Here is a 20,175-nt window from a genome sequence, read left to right on the forward strand (position 1 = left end):
GTGCATTTCTCACCACTATTAGGCTCTGGAAGCAAAAATCTCCCCAGGACCTCACACCAAGCCTGAGTACATGGTAGACACTAAATAAATAAGTGCTAAGGCAATAAAAAGCTGATGGGCTGGCCTTCCTCGGGTTGATCCTGTTTGAGTTTGTGCATCAAATCATGTTCAGAGGGAACTTTCACTTCCTATACTGAGAAGAATGGTGAATCTCATGCTCCAGTGGTGTGGCTCACATGAGGTTAAATTTAGCAGCTTTAATAAATTGGACCTTTTCAGAGTGCTAAGATTAAATAGCCTCCTATGAGCAGTATTTTACTAGCTCTGCCAATCTAACAGCCTAGGGAACTCTTTACTTGGAAATAACAAAATGTAATTCCAAGCAAAATCCTGTAAGACCTGGCTTTGAGTCAAAATGCATTATAAAAATAAAAACATTTGTTTTATCCAATTCCTCTCTAGAGTTTTATCCAGCATTATCCACAGCAAGTCAAATTATTCACTATAGCCTAAGGTTACTTGTCTATTACTGGTAATATGGCTGGGAAAAGATAAAATGATCTTATTAATCATTTTCAGATCATGAATTCTTCAATTTAGATATGTTTTAGCGGTTAAATCTTTAATTAATCCATTTCTAAGCATGGATATAAAGTGGTTTTTCAAATTTAACAAGGTTGCTTTAGGACATTTAATATTATTTTCATCATACATCACAATTAATATACCTACACCTTTATAATCATCATTAACACAAAGTTTACAGCTTTTTTTAAGTTGATTAGGTTACTCAGAAGAAGGGATTTTCAATCCTTGTTTTGCTTTTGTGGTGATTTGTTCTTTGTCTCTTTGCATCTTAAATGTTTGCCCATAGTTTTTTTTTTTTTAGTTGAAAATTCCTCATATTTGTTAATGTCAAGTTAAAAAGCCAAAGACATTGCAGAATTTTAACTATAAAAGGCTAAGCTGGATTTAAAATAAAAAAAGATTTCAGAGTACTTTATTGAGATGAATTGGACTATGTGTTTTTACAATCCACTTCTATTTCTACTGGGTAACAGCAAACCTATCTGGGCCAAGAAAGGCCACACACCCTTAGTAAGTTGCTGTAGTTCTGGCAAAACACAAGTCCAACTCCTCATTAGTGAGCTTGAATCTATTTGCTAGGAAATTTAATCCATGTGATTGTGATTCATTGACACTTGCAGTAATACAAGAAATCATGTTTCCTAAGTGCTACTTGATTTCAAAGAAGGCTTTTGAGCCATTTTTTGATGTGATCTTTTTTCCCTCAGGGGGAAAAAAAAATATTTATCTTTACTGGTTGGAAAAAAAGAAAGGGCTCAAATTTGAATAAAAATACAGCCCTCACTATGGCAACGAACAAAAAACAGACTTCTTTGAGAGCAGTTACAGCCCTATGTAGAGGGGTGGCCTAGACAGGTAGACTGTCTTCAATTGTGAGGTACATAATTAATGGGTAAAAATTCTCCTTATGCCATACCAAAGATCGTAAGCCAGCTGAATGGCCTTCCCCACGCTATCATTCTGGAGTGATAAGTAGATAACTGGTAACTAATTTAAGAGATTGCCGCAGTCTGGCTGGGCACAAAATCACGAGCCACTCACACCTTGTAGATTCAAACTGCAACTCTTTATTCTCAAACTGTCACCGGCACTCTACACACAGGTTCTGGGCAAAATCCACGCTCTCCACCGGGCTCTGAATCCCAAATACTCTCTGAATCCCGCGGGAACTCAAGAAGCTGCGCGCCTGAGGCAGCAGGATACGCCCTATTCCCAGCAGGGTCCACCTTAAACCTGGAATCACCCTAAACCCAAGGAGCGGGATACTCCCTAATCCAGCAGGATCCTCCCTAAACCCGAATCCACCCTGGTCCTTGAGCAGGGTCACCTTACTCAAGCATACATGCAATGTCACTGCAAATGACCTGGGTCCAAAGGCAAGCCCATTTCCACAATGGAGAGTCCTTCCTCTAAGCAACATGGAGTAGGCTGACAAAGAAATTGCCATATGTCATTCCTACTTGGCAATGGCTCTCAGCAAGAGATAAAAATCAAATTTTTTTAAATTGAATGACTTCTTGATTTTGTAATATTCCTATACATGGGTAATCTAGGAAATATATCAGTTCTTGTGTTCCCCATTGAATGGGGTGCAGGATACACTCCATCTGCACTGGCTAGTTGTTAAGCTCCATACCAGAGCTATGAACAGTCCTCAAATGTAACCCAGGGAGCACACCATTGGCTCTGAAGCCCACTAACCCAGAAACAACTGAGGAATGCAACTGAGGTAATTCAGAACTGATGACTTGAAGTACAGAGTGATGGTTAAGTGCCAATCACCTGGCATAAATTATGCAAGCACTTGAATTTCAGATCCATAATTTATTATTATAAATGTGGTATTTGCCCAACATTTATTGCATTTTTCCACAAATATAAAAATTAAGCCTTATTAGAAAACAATATTAAATTTAGACATTGAGAATTAAAATGCAGGAGAGTTGATCTTTCTTAAATCATGAATAAATAAGAAAAGAGTGGTTCAACTGTTTAACCAATATATATTTTTCATATTCATGTGGCCAAAAATCTGTAGTAGAAAGATATAAAATATGGAGTCAGAAATTCTGCTGATTACAAGTTATTTGAGGTTGGAAAATCTCAAAATTCTCATGTTCATCCTTCATTTTCCCTTCATCCTTCATTTCCTGTTCAATATGCTTCATAGAGTTACTATCAAGAAGCAGTGAAGTATCTGGAAAGTTTTTAGAGTCATTAGTCATTTATTCTTAAAACAAATGAGTAAAAATCAAGAAGAAATTGAGAAAAAGACCTAATCTGGAAACTTAATATAATTAAAATTCAGGAATTACCAATTTTTTAACCACTATAGGAAAATTTTATAAGATCTGCACCATAGCCTTTCAATTTGTTTCATAACCCAAATTCACTCACACCAACATGTTTTCTAACATCATAGTAGCCAATGCCAGCTGAAAGAATATGCACAATATACAAGAAAGTTCATGCTTCCTTTCAGCATCAAACCTGAGACACTGTTTCACTTTCTTGTGCATCTCCTATAATTTCCTATAATCTAAAATTTCCTAATATAATCTATAATTTCCTTACCTATCCATTAATCTCTATATTAATCTATACTAATCCCTATAATTTTAAAATAAAACTTGATTGAGAGGGGAAACAAATACTTCCAGTCTTGGGAAGCAAAAAGTCTTTCCCTTGGATTTTTTGGTTTTTTTGACAGAGTGCATATTTGAACCATATGTGAATGCAAGTGGAACATGTTAGTTTTGATTGTGTCAGAGTCCCTAGGGGGGTCCCAAAATCAGAGGATGTGGCTGGTCACCCTAATTTTAGAGACCTGGATGCCTTTGCTTATGGCAGGGTTCCATAGCAGAGTGTAGCAACTTCTTTACCCTGTGATTTCCTTCCCCCTGTTCTTAATCATTCTGTCCTTCTCCCAGGTGCTAGTTTGATTCAACCCATGGTATAAGAATCAGTCAATTTTTAAGGAGGGGGGGAGGTGATTATTGGTCTGAGGAAGAGGAAGCTAGAGTGATATCATTGTGTGTGAGAAACCATGGCTGCTGAATCTGGCTCAAATGTTAGCAATTATTTTGCTCTCTACTTTCTTTGACTATTAAGTGGAAATTTGGACTAGATTTCTAATATATGTTATACATCTGTCATTCAATGATTCTATGGAATTCCTGAGTCAGGCTACCATGACAAACTATAATCATCTGGCCCATAGGAAGACAAATAAATGTAAAATGTTAGCATATATGATGGTTTGGCACAAAAGAAATATAATTAGAAGAAAAGAAAACCGTACTGTTTTAATGCTTAACTCTGTGTTTTACCAATCAGATTACCAATATCTTCTCCCTAAGGTAGGCATTTCAGCAGTGGATATAAAAGAACCAGTCAATCAAAATAAAGAAAGAAAGAAGAACCAGTCAATCAGACAAGGCTCTCCAGAGAAACGAATCAATAGGGTATATAAACACTCATCCATTCACTTGGCTCATCTTACACTTGCAGGGACTGGCAAGTTTGAAACTCATAGCTCAGAATGATAGGCTGGAAACTCAGGTAGGATTTAATGTCACAGTCCTGAGACAGATTTCTATCTTTGGGGGAAGCCTGTTTTTCTTCTTAAGGGTTTCAATTGATTAGATGAAGTCCACTCACCTAATCAAGGATAATATCCTTAACACTAAATCATCAGATTGTACATGTTAACAACATCCACAAAGTCCCATCACAGCCACTTCTTGATTAGCATCTGATTACATAACTGGTTTACTAACCATGTTATCACCGAAGGTTGATCATAAGAACAGAATTCATCCTTCCTTTCCCTAACCAGAATTTGCAAGGTATGACAAGGGAGCTGAAAATGGGGATGTCCACATCCTATGGAAAGAGAGAATGAGTTCCTCAGAAAGTTTGGTGGGTATGGGTATCAGGGACATCTGAAAGGAAAGAGTTTAAGAGAGATGACTGTAGAGGGGTGCAGAAAGTAAAAAGAATGGACCACAACCACCAGGAACATCATCCCTTCCCCATAATTCCTTAAAATTTTCAGTAATATTTCATAATTACTGAAAATATTTTCACAAATGGAAACATTTCCTTAATTGTTTTTGTTCAATCTCATATAATATGAAGACACAAACCTATATATGAATATTTAGTGCAACTCTATCCATAATGTCCAAATACTGGAACAACCCAGAACTTCAACAGATGAATCATTAAATAAACTGCGGCATCTATACCATGGGGTACCTACCACTCAGCAATAAAAAACACCAAACTTCTGACAATGATTTATTTCCAGGAAATTAGGTTGAGTTTTAAAACCAATCCCAAAGAGTCACATACCATATCATTCAATTTATATAATATTCTTTAGACATTTCACTAGAAATAAACAATGGATTGATGATTTTTAGACCTGAAGAGAAAGGGTATAAGGGAATGTGGCCACAAAAGAGCAACACAAGATCCTTGTAAACTCTTTTGTCTCTTGACTGTTTCAATGTCAGTTCCCTGGGTGTGATATTATACCAGGGTTTTGCAAGATGCTACCATAGCAGAAAATTAGGTAAACAGTACGTGGAACTCCCCCATGTTATTTCCTGCCACTGCATGTAACTGCTGCAATCTTCTCAAAATAAAAAGTTCAACTTAAAAACTTAGTTGGGAATATTGTGTGGGTCTATTTCTGCCTATCTATTGTTCTTAAATGTCTCTCTCCCTCTCTCCACCAATTTCATACTTTACATATTGCAAGGTAAGCCTTAACAACAAGTAAAATGACTCCCCTATTTCTTTTTTGTATTTTTTGAATTGTTTTCCAGTACAGAGGATCAAACCCAGGACCTCAAATGTTTTAGGCAAGGCCTCTACTAATAAGTTACAATCCCAGCCTTTCCCTATCTATCTATAATCTAGTTTAATTTTCTTTTTTTCCTTGTATTTATTTGTCCTAATTAGTTATATATGACAGCAGAATGCATTTCAACTCCCTGCATACAAATGGAGTACAACTTTTCATTTCTCTGGCTGTACACAATGCAGAGTCACACTGCTCATGCAATCATGCATTTATATTGAATAATAATGTTCCTCTCATTCCACCATCACTTCCCACAGCCTCTCCCCTTCTCTCACTCCCCTCTGCTGAGTTCAAAATTCCTCCATCCTTCCCTAGCCTCCCCTCACCAATACGATCAGAATCCACATATCAGAGATAAAAATTTGGCCTTTGGTTTTTGGGGATTAGATTAGTTCACTTAGTATGATATTCTCCAGCTCCATCCATTTACCAGCAAATGCCATAATTCTATTCTGCTTTAAGACAGAGTAGTATTTCATTGTGTGCGTGTGTGTGTGCGCGTGTGTATTTATACACACGCGCACACACACACACACAAACACACACACACACACACACACATATATATATATATATATATATATATATATATACACACACACATACATATATATATATATCACATTTTGTTTTTCCATTTATCTGTTGAAGGGCACCTAGGTTAGTTCCGTAGTTTATCTATTGTGAACTGAGCTGCTATAAACATTGATGTGGCTACGTCACTATAGTATGCTGATTTTATTAAGTCCTTTAGGTATAGACTGAGGAGTGGGATAGCTGGATCAAATGGTGGTTCTACTTAAAGTTTTCTGAGGAATCTCCATACTACTTTCCATAGCAGTTGCACCAATTTGCAGTCCCACCAGCAATGTTTGAGTGTACCTTTCCCCCAACATCCTCACCAACACTTACTGTTGCTTGTATTCTTGATAATTGCCATTCTGACTGGGGTGAGATGAAGTCTTAGAGTAGTTTCCATTTGTATTTCTTTAATTGCTAGAGATAGTAAACCATTTTTCATTAATTTATTGATGGATTGTATAGGAATTAGACCAGAGACCCTGGCCTAATAGAAGAAAAAGTAGGTCCAAATATTCATCATGTTGATTTAGGACTTGGCTTCTTTAATAAAGCTCCTAAAGCACAAGAAATAAAGTCAAGAACAATAAATAGAATGGATTCAAACTAAAAAGCTTCTTCTAAGCAAAGGAAACAATTAATAATATGAAGAGAGAGCCTAGAGAATGGGAGAAAATCTTCACCACATTCACATCAGATAGAGCACTAATCTCCAGGATATAGTTTTCTTTTTCTTTTTTTTTATTGTTGGTCATTCAAAACATTACATAGTTCTTAATACATCATATTTCACAATTTGATTCAAGTGGGTTATGAACTCCCAATTATACCCCATATACAGATTGCTGAATCACATCAGTTACCCTTCCATTGATTGACATATTGCCTTTCTAGTGTCTGATGTATTCTGCTGTCTGTCCTATTCTCTACTATCCCCCCTCCCCTCCCCTCCCCTCCCCTCCCCTTTTCTCTCTCTACCCCTTCTACTGTAAATCATTTCTTCCATTTGTATTATCTTGTCTTACCCCTCCTTTCCACTTATATGTCCTTATGTATAACCCTGAGGATCGCCTTCTTCCATTTCCATGCGATTTCCCTTCTCACTCCCTTTCCCTCCCACCTCTCATCCCTGTTTAATGTACACCTTCTTCTCAAGCTCTTCGTCCCTATCCTGTCCTTGTTTACTCCTCTTATATCAAAGGGGTCATTTGGTATTTGTTTTTTAAAGATTGACTAGCTTCACTTAGCATAATCTGCTCTAATGCCATCCATTTCCCTCCAAATTCTATGATTTTGTCATTTTTTAATGCAGAGTAATACTCCATTGTGTATAAATGCCACATTTTTTTTTATCCATTCATCTATTGAAGGGCATCTAGGCTGATTCCACAATCTTGCTATCGTGAATTGTGCTGCTATGAACATCGATGTAGCAGTGTCCCTGTAGCATGCTCTTATTAGGTCTTTAGGGAATAGACCAAGAAGGGGAATAGCTGGGTCAAATGGTGGTTCCATTCCCAGCTTTCCAAGAAATCTCCATACTGCTTTCCAAATTGGCTGCACCAATTTGCAGTCCCACCAGCAATGAACAAGAGTGCCCTTTTCCCCGCATCCTCTCCAGCACTTATTGTTGTTTGACTTCCTAATGGCTGCCAATCTTACTGGAGTGAGATGGTATCTTAGGGTAGTTTTGATTTGCATTTCTCTGACTGCTAGAGATGGTGAGCATTTTTTCATGTACTTATTGATTGATTGCATGTCCTCCTCTGAGAAGTGTCTGTTCAGGTCCTTGGCCCATTTATTGATTGGGTTATTTGTAATCTTATCGTCTAAATTTGAGTTCTTTGTATATTCTGGTTATTAGGGCTCTATCTGAAGTGTGTGGAGTAAAGATTTGTTCCCAGGATGTAGGCTCCCTGTTTATCTCTCTTATTGTTTCTTTTGCTGAGAAAAAACTTTTTAGTTTGAGTAAGTCCCATTTGTTGATTCTAGTTGTTAACTCTTGCGCTATGGGTGTCCTATTGAGGAATTTGGGGCCCGATCCCACAGTATGTAGATCATAACCAACTTTTTTTTCTATCAGATGCCGTGTCTCTGATTTAATATCAAGCTCCTTGGTCCATTTTGAGTTAACTTTTGTGCATGGCGAGAGATAGGGATTCAGCTTCTTTTTGATGCAAATGGATTTCCAGTTTTCCCAGCACCATTTGTTGAAGATGCTATCCTTCCTCCATTGCATGCTTTCAGCCCCTTTATCAAATATAAGATAGTTGTAGTTTTGTGGATTGGTTACTGTGTCCTCTATTCTGTACCATTGGTCCACCCGCCTGTTTTGGTACCAGTACCATGCTGTTTTTGTTACTATTGCTCTGTAGTATAGTTTGAAGTCTGGTATCGCTATACCGCCTGATTCACACTTCCTGCTTAGCATTGTTTTTGCTATTCTGGGTCTTTTATTATTCCATATGAATTTCATGATTCTTTTATCTATTTCTACAAGAAATGCTGTTGGGATTTTGATTGGCATTGCATTGAACTTATAGAGAACTTTTGGTAATATCGCCTTTTTGATGATGTTGGTTCTGCCTATCCATGAGCAGGGTATATTTTTCCATCTTCTAAGGTCTTCTTCTATATCTTTCTTTAGTGTTCTGTAATTTTCATTGTATAAATCTTTCACCTCTTTTGTTAGGTTGATTCCCAAGTATTTTATTTTTTGGGGGGATATTGTGAACCGAGTAGTTTTCCTCATTTCCGTTTCAGAGGATTTGTTGCTGATATACAGGAATGCCTTTGATTTATGCGTGTTGATCTTATATCCGGCCACTTTGCTGAATTCATTTATTAGCTCTAATAGCTTCTTTGTAGACCCTTTTGGGTCTGCTAGGTATAGAATCATATCATCTGCAAATAGTGATAATTTAAGTTCTTCTTTTCCTATTTTTATGCCTTTAATTTCTTTCGTCTGTCTAATTGCTCTGGCCAGTGTTTCAAGGACTATGTTGAACAGAAGTGGTGAGAGAGGGCATCCCTGTCTTGTACCAGATCTTAGAGGGAATGCCTTCAATTTTTCTCCATTCAGAATGATGCTGGCCTGTGGCTTATCATAGATTGCTTTTACAATGTTGAGGTATGATCCTGTTATCCCTAATTTTTCTAGAGTTTTGAACATAAAGGGATGCTGTACTTTGTCGAATGCTTTTTCTGCATCTATCGAGATGATCATATGGTTTTTATTTTTAAGACTATTGATGTGGTGAATAACATTTATTGATTTCCGTATATTGAACCAGCCTTGCATCCCAGGGATGAATCCTACTTGATCATGGTGTATAATTTTTTTGATATGTATTTGAATCCGATTCGCCAGAATTTTATTGAGGATTTTTGCGTCAAGGTTCATTAGAGATATTGGTCTGTAGTTTTCTTTCTTTGAAGTGTCTTTGTCTGGTTTCGGAATCAGGGAGATGTTGGCCTCGTAGAATGAATTTGGAAGTTCTCCCTCTTTTTCTATTTCCTGAAATAGCTTGAAAAGTATTGGTGTTAGTTCCTCTTTAAAGGTTTTGTAAAACTCTGCTGTATACCCATCCGGTCCTGGGCTTTTCTTAGTTGGTAGTCTTTTGATGGTTTCTTCTATTTCCTCTATTGTTATTGGTCTGTTTAGGTTGTCTATATCCTCCTGACTCAATCTGGGCAGATCATAAGACCTAAGGAATTTATCTATGCCTTCACTATCTTCTATTTTATTGGAGTATAAGGATTCAAAATAATTTCTGATTATCTTCTGTATTTCTGAAGTGTCTGTTGTGATATTGCCTTTTTCATCCCGTATGCTAGTAATTTGGGTTCTCTCTCTTCTTCTCTTCGTTAGCATGGCTAAGGGTCTGTCAATTTTATTTATTTTTTCAAAGAACCAGCTTTTAGTTTTGTCAATTTTTTCAATTGTTTCTTTTGTTTCAATTTCATTAATTTCAGCTCTGATTTTGATTATTTCTTGCCTTCTACTTCTTTTGCTGTTGTTTTGCTCTTCTTTTTCTAGGATTTTGAGATGAAGTATGAGATCATTTATTTGTTGGTTTTTCTTTTTTTGAGGAATGAACTCCAAGCAATGAATTTTCCTCTTAGAACTGCTTTCAATGTGTCCCATAGATTCCGATATGTTGTGTCTGTGTTTTCATTTAACTCCAGGAAGTTTTTAATTTCCTCCTTAATGTCTTCTAAAACCCATTGATCACTCAGCAACCTATTGTTCATTCTCCAAGTGATGCTTGATTTTTCCTTCCTTCTTTTATCATTGATTTTCAGTTTCATTCCATTATGATCAGATAAGATGCATGGTATTATCTCTACCCCTTTATATTGTCTAAGAGTTGCCCTGTGACATAATATATGGTCTATTTTTGAGAAGGTTCCATGTGCTGCTGAGAAAAAAGTGTAACTACTTGATGTTGGGTGGTATAGTCTATATATGTCAATTAAGTCTAGGTTGTTAATTGTGTTATTGAGTTCTATAGTTTCCTTATTTAACTTTTGTTTGGAAGATCTGTCCAGTGGTGAGAGAGGTGTGTTGAAGTCTCCCATGATTATTGTATGGTGGTCTATTAGACTCTTGAACTTGAGAAGAGTTTGCTTGATGAACACAGCTGCACCATTTTTTGGGGCATATATATTTATGATTGTTATGTCTTGTTGGTGTATGGTTCCCTTGAGCAGTATGAAGTGTCCTTCTTTGTCCCTTTTGATTAACTTTGGCTTGAAATCTATTTTATTAGATATGAGTATGGACACTCCTGCTTGTTTCCGCAGTCCATATGAGTGGTATGATTTTTCCCAGCCTTTCACCTTCAGTCTATGAATATCTTTTCCTATCAGATGCGTCTCCTGTAGACAGCATATTGTTGGGTCTTGTTTTGTGATCCATTCTACTAGCCTGTGTCTCTTAATTGGTGAGTTTAAGCCATTAACATTTAGGGTTATTATGGAGATATGGTTTGTTCTTCTATCCATATTTGTTTATTGATGTTACTAACCCTGATTTGTTATCCTCTTTGACTACTTTCCCCCCTTTACTGTCCTATCTCCCATTGTTGGTTTTCAATGTTATTTTCCATTTCCTCTTCCTGTAATGTTTTGCCAAGGATTTTTTGAAGAGATGGTTTTCTAGCTGCGAATTCTTTTAACTTTTGTTTATTGTGGAAGGTTTTAATTTCATCTAATCTGAAGCTTAATTTCGCCGGATACACGATTCTTGGTTGGAACCCATTTTCTTTCAGTGTTTGAAATATGTTATTCCAGGATCTTCTAGCTTTCAGAGTCTGTGTTGAGAGATCAGCTGTTATCCTGATTGGTTTACCCCTAAATGTAATCTGCTTTCTTTCTCTTACAGCTTTTAAAATTCTCTCCTTATTCTGTATGTTGAACATTTTCATTATAATGTGTCTAGGTGTGGATCTCTTATGATTTTGCACATTTGGCATCCTGTAGGCTTCTAGGATTTGGGAATCTGTCTCATTCTTCAAGTCTGGGAAGTTTTCTTGTATTATTTCACTGAATAGACTTTTTATTCCTTTGGTTTGGAGCTCTGTGCCTTCCTGTATCCCAATGACTCTTAAATTTGGTCTTTTGATATTATCCCATAATTCTTGGATGTTCTGCTCATGGTTCCTTAGCAGACTTGCTGAGCTGTCTATGTTCTTTTCCAGTTGAAATACTTTGTCTTCATTGTCTGATGTTCTCGCTTCTAAGTGATCTACTCTGCTGGTAGTATTCTCAATTGAGTTTTTAAGTTGGTTTATTGTTTCCTGCATTTCTAGAATTTCTATTTGTTTGTTTTTTATTACCTCTATCTCCCTGTGAAATTGATCTTTTACTTCCTGGATTTGTTTGTCAATGTGATCTTTCATTGTCTGATTTTGCTGTCTCATGTCTTCCTTGAGACTCCAGATCATCTGAAGCATATAAATCCTGATCTCTTTATCTGACATTCCATCTGTTGCAGCTATTACCTCTTCTAAAGTTGAGTTGACCTGCATTGCTTGTGGTCCTTTCTTTCCTTGTCTTTTCATACTGCTGGCGTTTCTTTCTGCTTGGTGCAACTGTTGTGTTTTTGAAATTTACCCCCTATTTATTTATGTTGCTCTTGTATAGTTGGGAAGTCTCCCTTGCAGGGCGGGTATTGGCTGTGCTCCTCCTCTAATTATGGTGGTCTGTCTACCCTGCTGATCGGTCGCAGGTCTGCCCCCGCTGCGGGCACGGGTGGTGGCTTTGCTCTGACCCCAGGGCGTAACTACCACGCCCTGGGGTCATTGGTCCTGATCTAGATGTGGGTGGCAGCTCTGCTGGGCCCCCACTCCAATTGGTGTGACGAGTCTACCACGCTGCCAGACCTCTAGGCCGGTGGGTCGCAGTTCTGCACAGCCCCCACTCCCAATGGGGGTACCTGACTACCTCTCCAACGGGTCGCTGAGCCCCCTCCAGACCCAGGCGGCGACCCTGCTCCACCCCCACTCCAACCAGTGTGACGAGACTGCCTCGGTGTTAAGTGCCCACCACGCTGGCAAGCTACCTGGCCTGTCTTGCCAGTTGGCGGCAGGTCTGCCTGCCCTGCTTGCTCGGATGTCAGCTCTGCACAGCCTCTACTCCAAATGAGGTTACTTGGCTACCGCGCCGCAGAATCGATGGTCCTATTCTAGGCGTGGGCGGCTGCTCTCTTCAGCCCCAGCTGCGTTTGGGGTGTCATGGTACCACGCCAGCGGGTCACTTGGCCTGCTCTGGGCGCAGGTGAAAGCTCCACTCTGCCCCTACAGCACCCCACCGGACCCTGATTGAGAAGCAGTCACCGCCGGTTCCCTAGCCTTGGGCCAAAGCAGCTTAGGTAGCCGGAACCCCGCCTCTCCGATCCCGATACACTCTCCGCTGGGAGCTGGCTCCAGGGAGCGACCCCACGGGTTCCCCAGCCCCAGGCCAAAACTGTTTCGGGAGTCAGAACCCAGTCGCCCCAAGCTCAGAGCACGCTCCACTTGGAGCTGGCCTCCACCGGCAGTCTCCGCAGTTTCCTCAGACCTGGGCCAGGTTAGCCCCGGGAACCAGAATCCAGCTGCTCAGTGCCCGGCGCATGCCTTGCCCAGCACGCGCCTCTAGGAGTATTCTCCACAAGAACCCCCGCCCCGAGCCTGAGCAAGAAATCTGTCTGCTAGACGCAGGCAAATACCAGCCTGATATCACCTGTTCCGTAGTTGAATGGGCTGAGATCAGTAGAACATGGGGATGATTACATCATCTCTCCGAAATGGCGGCTGCTGTCCTCCACTGTGGTCCGACCGGTGTCTGGAACCAAACTGGGCCGCTTCTCTCCTCTGTTTCAAAGCCGGAACTCAGCACTAAGGGCTCCGATGTACCACTGGCGGGAGCCACCCGGGATCCGTATCGCTGTTCCCCCGCTCCGGCACCCTGCCGCTCCCCGGCACGCGCCACAGACTCCAGCCTGTCAGGCTATGCGACCCTCCGTGCAGGGAAATGGAGCTCTCAGAGCCGAACTTCTCACGATGGAAATCTGTCCACTAGATTCTGGAGCACCTCAATTTCACTGGAACTTCCCAAAGATATCCTTCAGCCGTTTTGCATTGTCTTTCTCCCACTTAGTGACGCAGCACCCTGGGGTGATCCACTCCCTTCGCCGCCATCTTCCTATTCTCCTTGAGTTATCTGTGCTCCACAGGAAGGAGGATCACTTTGATTTTTTCTGCTTGCCCCTCCCCCAGCGCTGGCTAGCCAGGTTTCGTTTTGGCTGCTACTGGGAGGAGGGGTTGGAGGTCAGGTGTCTCTAGTTTCCCCCTAGTCTTTATGGAGTCTCAGCTTGATACACCCTCTCCCGGCAAGCCTAGGAGAGATTTTATGCGAATTCCCGATGTCTGGGGGGTGAGCTGATTGACACAAACCTGTTTTGATGCTGCACTCTGTGGGAGAGTGGCGGTGTATCCTTCAGCTTTACCGGATGGTGGCCGCTGACTGCCTCGGTGGAGTGTCCGCTGTGGGGGATGGGACTGTACCGCTTCCTTCCCCTTCTGAGATCCTGTGCTCGGCCCAAGGATCAGTGTGGGCTTGGCTGGCGGGATTCCACCTAATGGCAGTCTCTAATCTCCCTGCTTGCTAATTAATCACTTCTCTGCGGCGCCACGCCTTCTGTAGCCTCGGGGCAGGCCGCACGAGTCAGGCGGCCTGGATCTCCAGGGTCCTGCTGCTGGCTGTTGGGATCCCCGGCACTCTATCCTATTTTTCTTTTTGAGACTGGGTCTCACTATGTTGCCCAGGCTGGTTTTAAAATCCTGAACTCAAGCAATCCTCCTGTTTCAGCCTCCTGAGTAGCTGGGTTATAGGTGTGCACCATTGGATCAACTTTATTCTTACTTTCAAGGGAGACCCTGTATGTTCCTACAAGTTTCCAAATAGATGAGTATAAGTCTACAAAGAGTCTTGTTGGGATTTAGATGAAAATCACGTTAAACCTATAGATCAATTTGAAGAGAACCGGAATATTTATTATTTAGAGGTTTCTAATTAATAAACACAGTATCTCTCTCTACTTACTTAGTGCTTGTTTGAGTGCCTTCAACCATTTAATCCTAAATACTACATTTTCTTTGGAGTTATTATAAATGTTTATGTTTTTAATAATGTTTTAAATTTTTGTTTCCAGTATTCATTGTTAGTGTATAAATATGTCTGATATTTGTGTGTTGCTCTTGTATTCTGAAAAGTTGAGGGATTTTTGATGGGTATTTTTGATAGATTCCTTGGAATTTTCTGCGAACTAATCATGTAACCTGAAAACGAGACAGGTCTATTTCTTCTTTTCCAAACATTCAATCCTTTTTCCCCTTATCTTATTATAATAGCTAGAACTTCCAGTATTACATGAATTAAAAATAATGAAAGAAGACATCCTTATTATGCTCCATATATTAAAGGGGAAATTCAGCAAGAAAGTCATTTACTATTTTATGTGATGATATAGCTATAGGATTTAGGGAAAGATAATATAAAATTGACATTAACATTTTGTACATTTTTTAGCAGAATTCTCCAGTGAAATCACGTGAGCCTGGATATTTCTTTTTCATGTTGAATACAAACTTAATTTCTTGAATGGTTATAGAAATATTCAGTTAACAATTTTATCTTGGAAAGCTTGTAGTTTTGATGAACTTGGTCCATTTCTTGTACATCATCGAATTTGTGAAACTTCAAAGAGTTATGACATATGAATAGTCTGCTGTATGTAGTAGCCAGCATCCAAAAGGAACCTCAATGATCCTTGCCTCCTGTTATTTACACCCTTGTGTAGTCATCTCTTGCATCATACCAGAGTTGGTCTGTATGACAGACAGAATATGCCAGAAGTAGTGACGTAATGTCTCCTCTTCTCTCACCCCACCCACTCTCACCCTTTCTCTGATTCTGGCTCTAAAGAAAGCCAGATGTCATGTTGTCTGTGAACAGCTCTATGAAAAGGCCCATGTGCTGAAGCACTTGTCACCAGCCATGTGAGTCATCTTGGATGTGACTCTCCAGCTCATTCAAGTTTTCAGATGCCTGTAGCCCTGGCCAACATTTTGACTGCAACCCCATAGAGGACTCTAAGCCAAAATCACTCATCTCCTGACTCTTTGAAACTCTGTGAAATAGTAAATTTGAAATAGTTATTAAATTTTAGGGATATCTTTCATGTAACAAATAGATAACTAACAGAATCACCATTAATATCATTTCAAAAAACAACTGTACCAAAATGACTTTCCTTTCCCTTCACTTTTCTTTATTTGACCTTTCATTATTTAGCCTTTTTTTCATTAGATAAATATTTAATAAGCCCCAACTATAAGCCACACATTATGTTGAGTCTGGAATACAAACAACATTAAGTAGAATATTAACAGAATTTTAAATGGAATTTTCCTCATTTCTAAACTCACATTTAGGGATAATGAGTGAGATTGCCCCTGTTTTCTAAAGATGATATATAGAAAGTACCATATTTATTTTCTAGAATTTAATAAAAGAGTATAATCAGTCTTGCGCCTCTTGAGCCAGCCAACTTCTTTTTTTTCTTTCTTTATTTTTTATTTTATTTATTCTAATTTGTTATAGATGACAGCAGAATGCAATTCAATTCATATTACACAAACAGAACACAATTTTTCATGTCTCTGGTTGTACACAAAGTAAAGTCACACCATTCATTTTTCATACATGTACTCAGGGTAATGGTGTCTATCTCATTCTACCGTCTTTCCTACCTCCATTCCCCAAAACTTCCTCTCCCTCCCCTTTGCCCTATCTAAAGTTCACCTATTTCTCTCATGACTCCCCATCCCCATTATGAATCAGCATCCTTATATCAGAGAAAACATTCAGCACTTGGTTCTTCGGGATTGTCTTACTTCACTTAGCATTATACTCTCCAACTCCATCCATTTACCTGCAAATGCCATGATTTTATTCTCTTTTAATGCTGAGTAATATTCCATTGTGTATATATACCACATGTTCTTTATCCATTCATCTATTGAAGGGTATCTAAGTTGGTTCCACAATTTAGCTACTGTGAATTGTGCAAGCCAGCCAACTTCTATAGATGCAAACAGCTTCTATAAAGAATAGGTCAAAAATCCAAGAGAAACTCTTATGTAAGAGAGAATTTTTTAGAATAAGAACAGCATATGGATAAAAGCAGAGATTTTCCCTTCTTTTTTTCATGGGAAGGGTTTTTTCCCCCACCTCAACCCTATTGTGGTATACTCCATGAGGGCCTCTAAACAGATGGAGTTAAGTGCCAGGAGAAGATTTACATCATACTTACCAGCTTAATGAGGCTGGACTGCAGAACCTCATGCTCAGATCAGTACTACTGCTGAGCTGAGAATGCTCACTCAGATGTGATGAGCATATTCAAGCAATGTTGGAGGGTAGACTCTAGTGCAGAAACCAATGTCTGCTTCTTTTCTGGACTGTTCCTGAGGCAGAAAACTGATTGGAATAATCCACTATTATAAAGAAGGAAAAGATGCAGTGGAGGCCAGATAACCATAGAAACTGTCCACAAACTTTTGCCACTTTTCCTAAAGTTCCTCTTACCTATCTCTGAAAATAGAGAAATAGAAAGATGAAATGAAAGAGTCATGGAAACTAAATATCCTCTCTCTGTCTCTCTCTCTCTCTCTCTCTCTCTCACACACACACACACACACACACACACACACATAAATACACACTCTCTCACACACACACTCTCTTTCACTCACACATTCCCTCAGAAAAGAGTTAAACCTGAATTTGGAGAAAGCAGACAAATAATACTAAGTGTGACTTAAGTTCTAAGTGGGCTTAGCAATATTCCAAAATGTCCACCAATCTATGAAAATTGTCTGAGTTTTAATGAGAGGCTGGGTTGGGAGATACCTAACATTTCTGAAAATTGTTATCAGAGAAAACTCTTTTTTCTGTGTCAGCATTCAAATCTTCAGTCAGCCAAGTTAATCAAAGATAAAGATAAATCAAAAGTAGAAACACTTTCTTCCCAGCATCTAAAATCTTTTTGTGCTGGTCTTTCACTCCTTGGAGTTCACATTAAGGAGGAAATAATTTCTAAGATCGTTTCTTAGCTGTTGACTTGATCCTGGGATAGAACAGAATGCAGAGAGAGACAGAATATCAGTAGTAGTGAGACAAGAAAATAATGTTGGTGACAAGGAAAAAAAAAAAACAAAGAATAAAACAAGAAGTGAAGGGAAATTTAAAGCCAGAAGCCAAGCCTCTTTTGAGAGTCCTGGGAACTAGTTACCTCCAGAAGGGAAGCAGTTCCTAAGTCCACAGGCTTCTACCAAGTTAACAGAATCCTCTGTCTCAGCTTTTCCTGAGTAACTTGAGTTCACTTCTACACATTCTGAGTGGTTAAGTACAGTGTAAGGTGGAGGAGAAAAAGGAAAAAGGGACAATTTTTTTTTAAAAGTCTTCCAGGCAGAAAGCCTGGGAGAAAGCAATTCAAAGCAACCTGGATGGTCTTTCTAAGACACCATAGAACTCAGTCTATTTCACCTAAAATTATCTCTAGATCAGAAGTCTTTTCTCATTCCCAGGGTCCCAGGGCTCCCTTGCATCATAAATGAGGCGGGAAAAGAGGTAATATTGTGCAGAATCTGGGAAAAAAGTGTCATTTGCCAATTCAAAACATTGATGCAACATCCCAATAAGAAAGGTTGCAGCCTTATTTTATACACACACACACACACACACACACACACACACACACACACACACAATTTACTGAACATTTTAGAGGATTCTGATTGCTGGAGTTTTTGAGACAATATGGATTCATTATGCCAAAGAGAGTTTGAAAAGTTTAAAGAATGTGAAGCAGTTTGAGTTTAAAGGAACACTTGTTCTTTTACTCCGTGCTCACCTTATTAAGTCTTTTTAACCTCTCTGATGCTCCATGATTCATCTGCAAAAATCAGACTATCTTCCCTTTTTATCATAAAGGACTTATAAAGATTAATTAGTTAATATGTGCCTTAAAATTGTCATCACTCATTGAGCCACATTGGTGACCTACTTCTGATTCCCTGCCTGCTTTCCTCATACACTCAAAGAATGTTCAGTTTGGGCAGTACCCTGCATTCAAAGCCCTCCACAGTGCAGCCTCATTCTACTGTTTCCACCTTGGTTCTCCTTTCTCAACTCTTCATAGCACTGATGCTATGGACTTGGGTTGGACTGTCATAATAGGTAGTTTGGCCTCCGTGGCTTTGCCCAGCTCTGCACTTGCAGGTCCAGGTTTCTCTATAGCTTTGGCTGTCTCCCCAAGGAATTCACAAGGCAATGTCTGTCCCACTGAATTGAGATGGAACATCATTCATCTATTTTCCTCTCTTTCATATTGTCTCCTTAAAGAAAGAGAGAATGTGCTCTGGTTGGTTAAATTTTTGAGTTTTTAAAACAATATTTTGTATTTTTCACAACATAAATAACAGTATTTTGTTCATAAAAGGTGCTCACTAAGTGCTTTTGAAACATTAGATGAATGAGTGCTGGTGTCTTATTTCTTCAAATCTGTGTAAATGAAAAGTCCTACTTTCTGGCCTCCATCTTTCAGGAAGATAGGAATGAAGAGGGTTCTTCTCTCCTGCCTTCCCTAGAAACTGACTGAAGAAGCATGTGATCCAGAAGAGTCAAAATTGCTAAGAGAGAGATACCTTTGTCCAAAACAAGGAATGCAGAGGCTTGCCCTTCAGTCCTGGGGAATAAATCCTCAAAACTTGAATTATATAAACAAAGAGTCATTCTCAGTCATGAGAAGTCAGGCAAAAGCTGCTGCGTACAGAAATTAGATTCTGGGTGTTTCCCTGGGAAGCCAACCTCTTGGGTTCAAGGAGACCCTCTGATTTCTTTCAGTCACTAAGAAACCCAAAGTTTCTGTGGTCAGGTCAGCTCTTAGCTGCACGGGGAATTCCAGGATTTAATATGTAACTTTTAACATTTAAGAGGAAGTGGAAGATTGACTCAATCCAGAAAGATAATGCAATCAGGGGACCTGAATGGAGAAAGGAGTTTTACCCTCTCAATGATGCATTAACAGGAAATCTACAAAAAAGAGGCACACCCACACTGTGGCTTCAGAGAGGGAACCCTGGTTTCTTCTCAGTTGCTTCTTCTGAATCCCCTTCAGCACAACTGAGAACTGGCTGGGACTATTGTCAAGACTTTACCACAAACCTGAAGATTACTTGTTACTAGTTAGAAAGAATCTTGGAACCTCTACTAGAGATGGCTATTCACAAAGCCAGTCCTCACTTCTGACTTACTGTTCCTGTCTCTTCCACCTGAGTTCCACGTGTTGGAGATTGTTTAATCACAGGGATATACCTTTCTAAAGAATAGAAAAATAATATCCAGACATAGGGTCATTTTAATGCAGGTTCAGAAAAGTGAAAATCAAACTTCTCTTTGAGAATGTTACAATGTTTCTGCAGATAACAATAAAAAATTGAGTCAAGAACCTTAAAAATGCCTGGTAAAGTGAAAATTATCACAATTGGCACATTAAAAAATTCCAGCATAGTAGCAATACTAACACA

This window comes from Urocitellus parryii, chromosome 4, assembly GCF_045843805.1.
Source record: "Urocitellus parryii isolate mUroPar1 chromosome 4, mUroPar1.hap1, whole genome shotgun sequence".
Classification (NCBI taxonomy): Eukaryota; Metazoa; Chordata; class Mammalia; order Rodentia; family Sciuridae; genus Urocitellus; species Urocitellus parryii.